Raw genomic sequence first — 13,280 nt, forward strand, 5'->3', positions numbered from 1 at the left:
TGATGAATGTCCCGTTGAATAAATGTGCTGTAGAAGGAATGATTCATTTGTTCGATTTAGAGTCACAGAAGCTAACGAAATTCATTAGGACATGTAGATAGCTATAACAAAACATTTTAATCAGTGTAATAATGTGACAATAATGAATGAATGAGTATTGTGCTGTCATTCTCTGGACTATAGGACCGGATGGAGGACCAGATGAAGAGTACAGTTCTGAAGGTAAATCGTATCAGTGTGTATGGATGAATCATAAGACCTTCAGTCGTAGGTACAATTGTTTGAGATAACACATTGATCAGAAAATTCTTCAGTGTGTACCTAGCCTTAAACTCTTTCATCTCCCTCTATCTTTTCTTAATTACTTGAAGTAGAACTTAGATGTGAATGGATTGTCTTTCACATTCACAGGAGACTTTGACAATCCAACCCACCTGCAGGCAACTCGCGACTTTACTACTTAGAAGACCGGCACATGCACTTTGACTTAGGAACACATGAACAATGTTTTTCTTACAGCCTCTGGAACCAACTACTTCAGTACGGGTCCCCACAATGCTTGTTGTGTGGCGTTATCTGGACACCACTGCAGAGCAACACTGAATGGCATTGACCAGGCAATAGAAAAAAAACAGGGGGCATCGATATTAGCCAACAAGAAAATGCAAAGTATACATATTGATCTGATATAACTTCAAAAGGGCATAAGGGCAACCCCTACACAAAGTATGATTAATAATAATCATTTTAAAGAATTATTTTATGTCCATGAATATTTACTTTATTGCTGTAATATTGCTTACGCGGTGGTGTACACAGAAAATTTTACAGGCGCAGATTGTCCGCTCAACTGAGCTTACAGTCTAGTTTACAGTGCCCAGGACCAAGGAGACAAAGTGAGCTGTCCAAGGTCGCAAGACGCTGCCAGTGTTCAAAATGGCGTTATTGTCGCTCCGTCCATGCCCTTTGCTGCTGAGCTATGTCCCTTCTCAATTTTACAGCATTTAAAGAACGTACACACAAAAAAAAACTCTCTAAAAAAACTAAACTTACTATTATCGTTTTCAATAACTGAATTTTATTACATTAAAAAAAAAAAAAAAAAAAAGGTGCATGCAATACACACATTACAGGCAATATCACTAATGATATCCACATCAAAGAAACTAAACTTATTCTCCCAGGTTTCACTTTAAGATTTTTTTTTCTCTTTGCAGAATGCAGAAACCAGAAGAACAGAACAAGAGTGTGTTGATATGTATAATGTATCCCATCTTATGTCACCCACAGACTGAGATTTTCAAGGCAATCAGACAGTGGATTAAGCATTCCCTGGCTGCCTGTTCACAAACATAGAGCTCCCTACGGCTGTTACCTCCCAACGGATCTGCACAAAAAAATGCTTTGTATCCTCTGGCTTCAGAAAAGGTATGTTGGAATATATTTATATAGATTCCTGTGGTCTTCTTAAACAAAGTCTCACGTGAGTACGACAGGAAATTACACAGCAAAAAAAACCCTGTTAAAACTAGGTTTTTCTCCTCTCAAACACCAAAAAGATAAATTAAAATGTAGTAGGTGAATTTTACAAATATCTAAAAAAAATTAATTATAGCACAGAAGTAGCTGACTTCTGTAAGTGCTATTTGTATACATATATATGTCTGATCCTGTATGTCACAAATGTCCTTATATATATATCTATGAGATAGGCATTTGTAACATTATATTCGCATGCCTCGTACAGGATCCCAGCTTGTCCCTGAATTCACTGCATCACAATGTAAACTCATGAATATGTATGACTGTACCCAGAATCCTTTGCACACTTTTCCATTCTGTACAATGCTATTACTTTGTATGAAATACTACTCTGCCCCCATCACTTTTTACTGTTCTTAATATTATTTATAATGGCACCAATTATTTGTGGAGGGTTTTTTTTGTGTGTGTGTGGGAGAGATCTGGTTTGTGTGAATTTTCAAAATTCAGTATAATATAGGAAGCCTAGTAAAAAAAAAATGTGGTGACGATAATAAGTTAAAATTCAGATTTTTTTTTTGTTCACATTAATTTAAAAGAGCAATAATAAGTACTAGAATAATAAAATTGCTATAGTGAGATTTAGAGACAGCGAAATTAATTTTGCCTTAAGGGTATTTAAGGTATCATGAAATATATGGATGCTGTTCCCTTTAAGGAGAGTGTTAAGGAAATGAAAGAGTTAAAAGAGGAGTGTTGTGAAAACTCATTTTGCAGGGGCTGCATCCAAGATCTTCTCTAACCCTGCAGAATGCATTGTTCCTCCGAGAAAACATGCCTTTAACTCTTGCATTCCATTTCCAAGGACAAAGCTTGGGGGAAAATAGTAATTTTTAAAAAAAAAAAAAATGGCATCCAATATTTTTTTTATTTTTACATTGAGCCATAAGCCAATACAGTTCCCCCTATGGTTTTATCCATGCCTCTAGTTCTGGAAAAATGCCATTAAGGAAGATTAATAAACATTTTTTTTTATACTTTAGTGTTTTATTATGGGCATGATTGCACCAATACAACAAATCAATGTAGCATTGTTTGTCTTTGGCTGCAGCATGCAAATTAGAGGTTTCCAGCAATGGGCGTCTGTCCTATGAGATGTTAGGTTATATTGATTTAATTTTGTTCACCTGTTAAACATTTGTGCTGCAGAACATTATGAAAAGCAAGGCAAGGTTCATGAAACCATAGTATTAATTTTTAATTAACATGGGACCCATATCAATTCAAAGGCGTTAAGATTGACGAGATATAATTCTCCTTCATTCCAATTAGATTTGTTTCTTGTGATTTATCAGAATTCTTCCAGGATCTGGTAAAAGTTAAAGAGCACTTGTTATCTATTCACAGTGGAAGCAGCCATATTGTAGGCTGGCCCAATGATAATAAGAATTCAGCCTACCCATCCAGTGAGGTTGCTGTTTCCTAGTGAATGTATAGGTTCCATTCTCATGAATATTGTCTCAGTTCAGAACGTGGCAGACCCTGCTCCTCCCAATTCCCAGACACTCACACACATATATTCTGCATTTATTATTCCAGGACAAAAGCAGGATTTCTAGACAGGTTTCCGCGCTATGCTGCCAGAGTGGGCCCCATTCCAATGAGCTGTTCCGGGCCCCCCAATCTATGGTACTACACAGACCAGTCTTAAATTAATACCATTCATTATAAATAAATAATTAGATCTATTCCCCCCATCCTGCCACAACATTTATATTAATAGTATTTCACATTTAGCAAATGGGCATATATTCCCCCAACCAGCATCGACATTAAATTAATAGGCTTATTTAATAAATGTGAATACTATTTTAACGTTGGGGCTGGTTGGGGGAATATGTCTATTTATTAAATGTGAATACTAATTCCATCCCAAACAGCCTCAACATTAAAGTGTAACCTTTGCACCCCACACCACACACAGTGTCAGGGGGTTACATTATTATTCACATTTAATAAATAGCCCTCCTCCCCAAACTCAGTCCTACATTCAATTAATAGCCCCCAAATCACCTCACCCAAATTAATAGGCACCACCATGACGCCACTACTATTATTAAAGAGCGACCACTAATAAATTAATAGTTCACATCCACCATGAAATGAACAACTCCTTGCAGCCGGCAGCTTTTCAAGGTACTTTAATTCATATTCACGGCCGCTACCAGCATGGAATTGAATCAAAACTTCAATTGAATGCCTGGCGGCCACCTCGGTGGTTCTCCCCAAATCTCGATGCCCTAGACAGCTGCCTAGTGGTAGCTCCGGGTCTGACTTTCATGCAAAATGAGATCTAAATTTGCAAATGAGATATTTTAATGACATTATATGGGGTGGAGAGAACACATTTAGAGAGATGTCCCATGTGGGGCTGCAGAGCTTTTTCTATGTGCAAAAAGAGTTGAATTTTGAGTGTCCTCTAAGGAGTTGGAAATGGGGCCTCACTTATATTTTCAATGAGAACTTTCATACTTTCCAGACACAGTCAGTTTATATGGCATTTTACCAGTGTAAAAAAAGCATTCAAATGTTCCATAGTAACACATGTAATAAAGTGTCAATGGGCCAATATTCTGAAGCCACAATTGTCAGTGTGCAATTGTTCTGGTACTCCTAGTGTCAGTGTGCAATTGTTCTGGTACTCCTAGTGTCAGTGTGCACTTGTTCTGGTACTCCTAGTGTCAGTGTGCAATTGTTCTTGGGCTCCAATTGTCCATGTTCTATTGTTCTAGTTCTTCAAGTGTCAGTGTGCCATTGTTCTAGCTGTCCAAAGGTCAACGTTCCATTGTTTTAGGACTCCAAGTGACAGGCCATTGGTCTAGATCTCAAAGTGCTAGTGGGCCATTGTTCTAGGTCTCCAGGTATCAGTGGACCTTTGTTCTAGGTCTCCAAGTGTCACCGGGCCATTGTTCTAGGTCTCCAAGTGTCAACGAGTCATTGTTTTTGGGCTCCAACTTTCAATGTGCCATTGTTCTGGCACTCCAAAAGTGGAGTGCCAGAACAATGAGCATATTAAATGGTTTATAACGAAGGCTCAGTTCATCACATTTACTATCTACCCATCACCTTCCATCAGAAAATGAAAAATTGTGCACCGTTTGCGGATGCTGCCTCCTTGGAAGGCAGATCTATGTGCTTCTCTGTAAATGCAGGTGCATTTGCACAAAAATTGGTGCATAACATCACTAAACGTCATTTGTGCGGCAGTTTTCCACTTTACAAGACCGTTAACATTGCTCAGGATATAATTGTATCATTCAAAGAGTGTATATGTATCTGAGATACTTTGAACTGCATGTGGTTTTTGTGGCTCAACATTTTCTGTTATACTCAAGTGATGGTGCTGTTTTTGCCTCATTCTACATATATTTATATATCTAAATATAGTAAACAATGGAAAAAATGCATGCACAATATCATGTAAATACAACAAATATTTGTATTAAAAATGCAGGATTATAGAAAAATATATACACATTCACATATCCACAATCGCAGATAAAGTACATAAACTATCCTGTCTATTTAGGGGAAATACATTCAACTAAACAATATCTCCAATTTGGATTGCCTGCTTCTTATAATCCATTTTTAAATAAGTAATTTGAAATAATTAGAATGATTTCTTATGAAACATATTTATCACAGTAGCCTTACAATAATAAGGTATATTTACAATAATCTGTAATGCTGTTCTCCCTAAGGGGGGGTGTGACTTTGTTTTAGCAAATCCAAATCACAGGCAAGAAAACTGTAAAGAATGGATGTTGCTATGGAATTTGCTGGTGCTATACAAATAAATGTTGATGATGATGATGATGGTTTGAATGCAATTCACAAAATTTTTTTTTTTGCTTTTTTGAATGGTGCTATTGTTATTTGTGAATTATTTATTTATAATTTTAGCCTAAAAAGGATAAGAAAAATTAATATTGAACAATAGCCAAAAAGGAAAAAATGCACATAGCAATATTATGCTGCTGCTTCTGTAAGGATCTTAACTTAAGAAACTTCTTATTTCAGTCTCCTGGACAAAAACATGTTACAATCCAAGGGGTGCAAATTAGTATTTTGTTTTGCACATAAGTTAAATACTGACTGTTTTTTCATGTAGCACATAAATATCAATCTTAAATTTCAGTGTACAAATAAGCTATCAAGTATTTGTGTGCTACATGAAAAAACAGGCAGTATTTAACTTATGTGCAAAACAGAATACTAATTTGCACCCCTTGCATTGTAATATGGTTTTGTCCAGGAGACTGAAATAAGAAGTTTCTCAAGTTAAGATCCTTAATGAATCAGGCCCCTAGTTAGGATACAAATAAGAGCAGTGAGAGCAGATGGAACTGGAACAAGTCCTTCAAACAAGTATCTATGATAGGAACACTAGGGTGACAAAGGCATCACTTCAAACGTCCCAATCTTGTTAATTACCCCATCCCCACCGGCCATGGGGGTTGGGAACACCCCAACGCTTTCCATCAAGAGGCTGGAAGACTCTGGGAGGGGTGCCCCTCCGACCCTCCCCCACCCTTCATAGAGACAATAGTCCTACGCTAACCACCCTGGGGTTGATTAGTGCTCACTAATAGTGAGAATGGATATACACGGCAAAGAACGTCCTTATCAATGTGCCCTCATCGCCCTTTAGCTCCTTATAATAATTTGACTCTGCAAAATGAGGTCTTGTGTTTGCAATGCTCAGCCAAATGATGCGCAGCACTGCTTCTCTAGGAGCGACTTCACTTCAACTTCTGCCCCTCCACGAATGTGGCCATCTTGCTCTGCGAACCTATAGGACACTTGTGCTTATCAAAGCGCACAGCACATCCAAAGCTGGATTTGCACTGCGGAGCTGGCGTTTTCTGCTTCGTAAATCACCTCCATTGTAATTAAATTTGTGCTGCCTGACAATTCAACTTAATTGGCACAGTTCTTATCCCTTATAACAATGGCTTTAGATTACAATAAAACATTTGTATAGAAGTAGTGTACAATCTAAAGCACAAATATTGCCACTGTAATCACTAGTAGCCCTTGGCAGTAAGAACAGAGATGTAACTAGCATGGGTGCAGGTGGTGTAGCAGCTACAGCAGCTACAGCACCCAGAGGTGAGGGGGGGGCGCGTCAATGTTGGGTTGCCCCCACCTACCAGGTCTCCGTTCCCACCTCTTCTGGTAATACGGCAGTAATACGGCAGTCCGTGGTGTGCGCATTGGCACATGCATTAGTCCGCATATGTTCAGAAGAGGCTCTGCTCTATTGTGAGCAGAGAGGGGCATCAGGATGGTGGAACGGTACCTCTGGGCCCCAACACAAATTTTGCTATAGGTCCCAGACCATGCACTACTCCACCCCAGAGTAAGGACATTTATATTGTTATTTTTATTGATTTCCAATATTTTGCACAAGACCAGCACACATCTCAGAACAAGGGCTATGAAGTATTTATGTATGTTGTCTTTTAAAAATATTGCGTAATAGTGTGTTTAAATGTTGGAATAAGACGCCCTTACCTTGTGGAGCTGCAGTGGTCATCTGCGTAACATTTCCTTACAAGTACCTTGTGCTCTCCAAAGGGTGGGGTTGAGGTCTGATATCAGCTTAGTCAAGGCTACTATTGAGACATTTCTAGTGGGAATATCAATGTCAGGGTGGTCTCTGGTGGTCCGAGGCATTAGGGCAAAACGGGGCCGCCAAGCTTTAGGGATCCAAAAAAATCTGCTATAGGAAAGTATGGGTTAAGTACACATTCTAGGTATACCCATGGTTTTTGGTCTGGGGCAGGGATCAGTATACCCTTTGTTTTCATGTCTCCATTCATTTTGTCTGCTTTGTCTGTTCTTATTTTACGTATGTCCTGTTTTACATATGTCCTTGTCTTCCCTACTCTACGACGCTGCGGAACACGGTGGTGCCTTACAAATCTACGATAATAATAATAATCAGTCTGAGTTGGGCAAGTAGGCAGGCATCATGGTATTTAACCAAGTCAGGCAGAGTTAACCCACAAAGTTGCTCAGGTAGGCACATCCGGGAGCAAGCTATACGGCGGGTTGTTCCATACGCAGGTGTTCATAATGGAGCAGAGTTTGGTGAGAGTAGTTTTAGGTATAGCAACAGGTAAAGTATTTAAGAGGTACATCAATTTTGGCAGCAACATCATTTTGAAGACTGTAAGCCTTCCCAACCAGGAGACTTAAAATTATATTTTCAATCAGTTTACTATGTGATTTAAAATTTCTAGTATATAGCTTAAAGAATGTTAAAACATGAAGAAACATTGCGGACGTTGATATACTCACCCTGATTCTCCTACATATACTTGCCTATCTGGTCTTTCATACTCCCCCATGCAATTAATGACGGGATTCGTTTTCATTGTAAAATTGATGATGTGAGGGGGGTTTTATAGAACAGCAGAACACATGTGACTAACACTTGGTCCTATATTTTAAACACAACAATAGAAAACAATGCACTGTTTCACACACTGCAGATCGCACTGTAAATAGTCAGCACAAAAATATCCTTATTTTTCATTCTTTACTTTAATAATTGCCATTAAAATGGATTTTGGCAAATTAATTATATGAGTTTGTTATGGTGCAATAGAATGGATTGCTATATGGATATGGGATTGATATACGGGAATACTGAGCTACCAGGGAACCTTAATGGAACACATGCACAAAAACACACAATAAAAGAAAACCATATATTTATAAAACAGGCAATGAATGCAAAGCAATGGAAACTTGATAATACATTATATCATCTACGTTGAACTGTTTTATATTGTATATGCTGTGTGTAAGATTCTAACATTAAGAATGATGAGAATATAACATCTTAAATTAAGCTACCCATCTGCATGCAATCTGTATAGCATAATCTGTGTGTAAGTGTTTGGAATTATATTTTATGTACTGTTTACATGATTGTAAGTCCCACAACATGCATATCTACTACGGTATGCCTGTGTCATTATCTATTTTCCACAGCGCTGTACAGAGAACTCACCCACATCAGTCCCTGCCCCATTGATACTTACAGTCAAAATTACCTAACATACAGAGAGAGAGAGAGAGAGAGAGTGAGAGAGAGACACTAGTTCCGCAGCGCTGTACAGAGAACACACTCACATCAGTCCCTGCCCCATTGGATTACAGTCCAATGGGGCAGGGACTTACAGTTAAGTTCCCTAACATACGCACACACAGACAGAGAGTGACTGAGGTCAATTTAATAGCAGTCAATTAACCTACCAGTATGTTTTTGGAGTGTGGGAGGAACCGGAGCACCCAGAGGAAACCAACACAAAAACGGGGAGAACATACAAACTCCACACAGATAAGGCCATGGTCGGGAATCAAACTCATAACCCCAGTGCTGTGAGGCAGAAGTGCTAACCACTGAGCCAGCGTGCTATCAATACAATGTATTGGGTGCACAGCTGTGTAGCTTACTATGCATTGGGGCACAACCGTTTCGCACAAAGAGTTAATGCAGAATAGAAAATGAACCATATTTCTGGGTAAACTGGTGGTTAATATACAATTGTACCTGTTGAACTGTACTATATTATACGTATGTTATGTAAGTTATCTGGTAGAATTATTTGTTTGTGTGTTCATGATAACTAAAAGGATAATTGAATAATTTGTCTCCACTTATAATACTGTATTACTTATTATTGGTTATTATGAATTTGCCTTACTTATATTTTCCTACTTCACCCATTCAGCAATGACAGCGTAATCACACAGCACTTGAGTAGGTCACACTTCCAATTGCTGTAAAAAAATAGATTCATAATGCTACTGGAAAAGGTTAATTTCAGCTCATTGTGGTATTTAACTATTCCGCAATTATAAATATCCTCCTACAAAACTAATATTATCAAATACATAAAATGATAGTATACCTCACGCATAAATTTCTTTTTATTGATATGCCATATTATTTTATTGATGAACCATATTAATTTATGGTTATAATGCACAAAACTGGTAAATGGTACCAAGATCATTTTACCATTTGCAGATCACTGTGCAGAGAAAATTATCGTTGATTACAAGACAACTTTCTCCTCCACACCACCCTTCCAGTGTCAATTCCACGCTCTGCACGCAACTGATTCGATCCTCATGGGAGCAACGGAGACCTCAGCACACTGCTGGAACCCTCCACAGAGCACTGTGATTGCAGAAGAAAACCAAGCAAAAGGGTGCAGTAATTCATAACAGTCGCCATATCTCTCCTCAGCCACACAGGTACACTTCTGGCCAGCTGGAGCTACACCTCTTCATTGTGATTCTGGTGCCCCCCCTGTAAACCCAACATACCCAACACTATCGGTGCCTCTTTTGGGACCCTGTGATGTTTTCCTTCACTCTGGGCCCCATTCTTTTATGCTACACTCTCTCGACCACATGAGGGAGACATCATCCACTAATCCAGACTAAGAAATTTTACTCTTTGTACTGCATTAAGAAAGCAAACCAAGGCTCTTTCTCGGCATGTACTTCTCCTACTTCAGACCGAAAATCAGAAGAGCCTATGTCAGGATAGTGAACTGGATGGAGCTACTAACTGGAATTTGCGCTACTGAACAAGGAGGCACGGAGTCCAATGCACCCCCGGCATTCACCAGGGACTCCTGCAAGGAGGTTTGGACTTTGCTGTAAGAGATGCTCAGGTTGCAGGTTTCCTAGGACAGTTATCAGAGTAGTAGAGGTGAGGGTGGTCAGGACAATCCAAGTCAAGCCAATCGGATAATGCGGTAACGAGGGTGATCCAAAGGGATAGTCTGGATAGCCGAGGTCAAACCAAAAGAGCAAGAAAACCGAATCAGGATCCAGGGGAGAAGTCAGGGTACAAGCTGAGTCAAACTAGAGGTCACAAGCAATTAGGTAGCATATGGAACACTGGAGGCAGGAATAGACCTGATACTCTGGTACCCTAGTGGTGGCAGAGGCAGGTTTAAATAGAGGTGCCAGCAAGGTGATAGGCCGGCAGTGTCCTTGTTGGTTGGCAACAGGGCTTCCCCAGCCGGATACAGGCAGTCATCCTCGCTCTATGGACGTGATGCGGGGACGGAGCCTGACAGCCTGCCAACAAAGGCGTGATTTGCTCAATGCCAGAGTTAATGAAACTCAATCAGACCACAATATGATCTGATATGACAGCAGTAATTTAAGAACTAAAATGAAAATGGTGGTCCTGGGATTGCAAATAGCTTTCCTAGAACACAAAGTTGATGATATATGTAGCTACCAAGAAACTGTAGATTATGGACTGTCAGACATCTTTTAAGATCTGGAAACTATGAAAGATCAACTAGAGGATATTGAAAATTGCTTACATATACGAAAAATGGTCACTACAAAATATCCCAAAATCCCAAGGTCTGTGGATGGAGTATCTCTCCCACAGTACCTGGAGGGTCTGTTCTAGCAATGCCTATCTGACTTTCAGCTCGATTGAGCGCATCATGTATGGAGATCTGAACCGCCTGCTGATCAAACCTCCAAGAGATGTAGTGGTACAATTCCACTACTACAACACCGAGCCAAGGAAAAATGAATCTCTCTCAAAGTTTGAAATGCCCTGACCACAACCTACAGATATACCAGGATGTAGTGTCTTCCACCTTGAAAACAAGGAAGTTCTTCTTAAACATTACAAATTATAAATGCCCTCAGAAGCCACAAAATCTGCTACCGCTAGGAAAACCCATTCAACCTCCTAGTTGTCCAAGAAGGAGTCTTGCACTGAAGAAGGCTTAAATATGCTTTCATTAGCTCCTGCCAGTGTGACAAGTCCTTCACCTCCACCCCCAGCATGGAAGGCTCTAACTCCAGACTGGACCAAAGCCTGAATACTAAAGATGATCTAATACCAGGCAAACTGAAGGACTGGAATGTTTAAATTATGTTTTGTCTTTGTCTGACTATTTCTTAGTTCAGTTATGCAGGTACCGCAGAGCTCCACTCTGCGGTCCTGCATTATATATCCTGCATTATATATCCTGGTTAGGAAAAGTGGTGGCGGAAAAAAATTACCCAGGATAGTCTACTTATTCCAAATGCTCCCAATAAGTCCCCTCTAATTGAGGTAAAGAAACAAATATTCCACTTCGCATGGTCAGGTAGCAGACTAAGAGTTTGCTAGAAAACACTCTATAGATACTCCATGGTTGGAGGCCTGGGCCTCCCCTGTCTACAAAAGTATTGCATGGTATCCCATGTAACCCAGCAGTCTTTACCCATGCCAATACCCATACTAGGATGTGGGTAGACATATTCTCTGAATTATTGCACAAAAAGCTCATAGACAACCCTGACAGAATGATCCCCTTGTGACATAATCCAGTCTTCCTCTTGGGTCTCGATGCTTGAGCATTTCAACACTGGACAAAACAGAGCATCAAATTCTTCCCCAATATCATACCTCAGGGTTCTTCCCTGAGTTCTCTGAGCTCAGCCATCACTTCAACCTCTCCCCTGGCTCCTTATATCAATACCTGCAGATTCATCATCTATATAATAGCAAGGTTAAGTCACAATTCCCCTTCCAACCTTTTCCCCTTGAGGCCTTCCACATCTGTAATCTTCATCCCAGGGTCTTATTACCACCTTCTACTCTTGATTGCTTAAACATGAACAGACTGGGAAGAGGACATGGGGAAGACCCTTGCACCTGAGTACTAGTCCTGTATCCGTGAAGAGGTTGCTAAATCTTTGATTTGCATGATCAAAGAAAATTCATACAAACCTTTTTGATGGTCCCAACCAGATTGTGAGCCATTTATTCGACCTTCTCAAACCTGCTGGCAACACTGCAATATTCCTGGAACTCAATCTCACATATGGTGGAGCTATAGGAGGTCCATGACCTAATCTGCGCAATCACCTAAGAGAAGATTCCACCAAACCTCTCCTACCATCTCGCCCCACGACCAACACCAGATATGCTAAAACATACATGGAAACTCATAGGCCAAATTCTAGATGTATTAAACTGGAAGAAGCCTGAACTCCCATGACCCCAACCCTTATTAATAAACTTTGGCAAATGTATAAAATGGAACACATTGCAAGCTTAATTCATGATTTCCCAAACAAATTCTCGTGTCTGTAGTGTGCGGTATACACACTTTTTTGACTCATAAATCTCTCCCCTTCTCCAGTCTCCTAGTTTAATGGCAGCTTTGGAGTTCGATCCCTCTCCTCTGGCTCCCCTCTCCCGTTCCCATGCCTGTTTCCCCTCCATTCACTCAGATATTACTCTCTTATATTCAAACTACTTGTTGTAAACCTTCTCCCCTCTTGAGCGATGTCATCAGTTTGAGATGTCCTGTAACTGACGTTATTAGCTTTGTAAATAAGTTCACGACATGTACCCCATTTTTTTCTTCTATTTCACTCCATGTCTTGTAGTTTATTGCATAAAAATTTATAAAAAATTATTTTAAAAAAATATATAATATTATCTGCTAATAGGAACAACATAAAATATAATGAATAATGTATTTGTGAGTATGAGTAAAACAATCTAGAAGTGTACACCTTGGCAAAACCATGGGGAGGGGAAGGCAAATTTATAATGTGCAAACATATATACAGACCTATTTGTCAAGCCGAAAAAGCCCACACTATAGGCTTCTTCCTATCTACCAAATTGTAACTGTTGGTGACAGTAGCATGGGAAGGCTATTTAACAAGGATTG

At 39.6% G+C, this 13,280-nt stretch overlaps 1 protein-coding gene across 1 annotated transcript in view; it reads left to right on the forward strand.

Moving 5' to 3' along the window:
- The first annotated feature begins 1,374 nt into the window (after nucleotides 1-1,374).
- Nucleotides 1,375-13,280, forward strand: part of TLK1 (tousled like kinase 1) — a 227,892-nt gene continuing 215,986 nt past the window's right edge. Inside the window, exon 1 of the mRNA XM_075180660.1 lies at nucleotides 1,375-1,428. The gene's annotated coding sequence lies outside the window, so the exon portion shown is untranslated. The remainder of the gene's footprint in view (nucleotides 1,429-13,280) is intronic.

The sequence above is a fragment of the Mixophyes fleayi genome, chromosome 7, assembly GCF_038048845.1.
Source record: "Mixophyes fleayi isolate aMixFle1 chromosome 7, aMixFle1.hap1, whole genome shotgun sequence".
Classification (NCBI taxonomy): Eukaryota; Metazoa; Chordata; class Amphibia; order Anura; family Limnodynastidae; genus Mixophyes; species Mixophyes fleayi.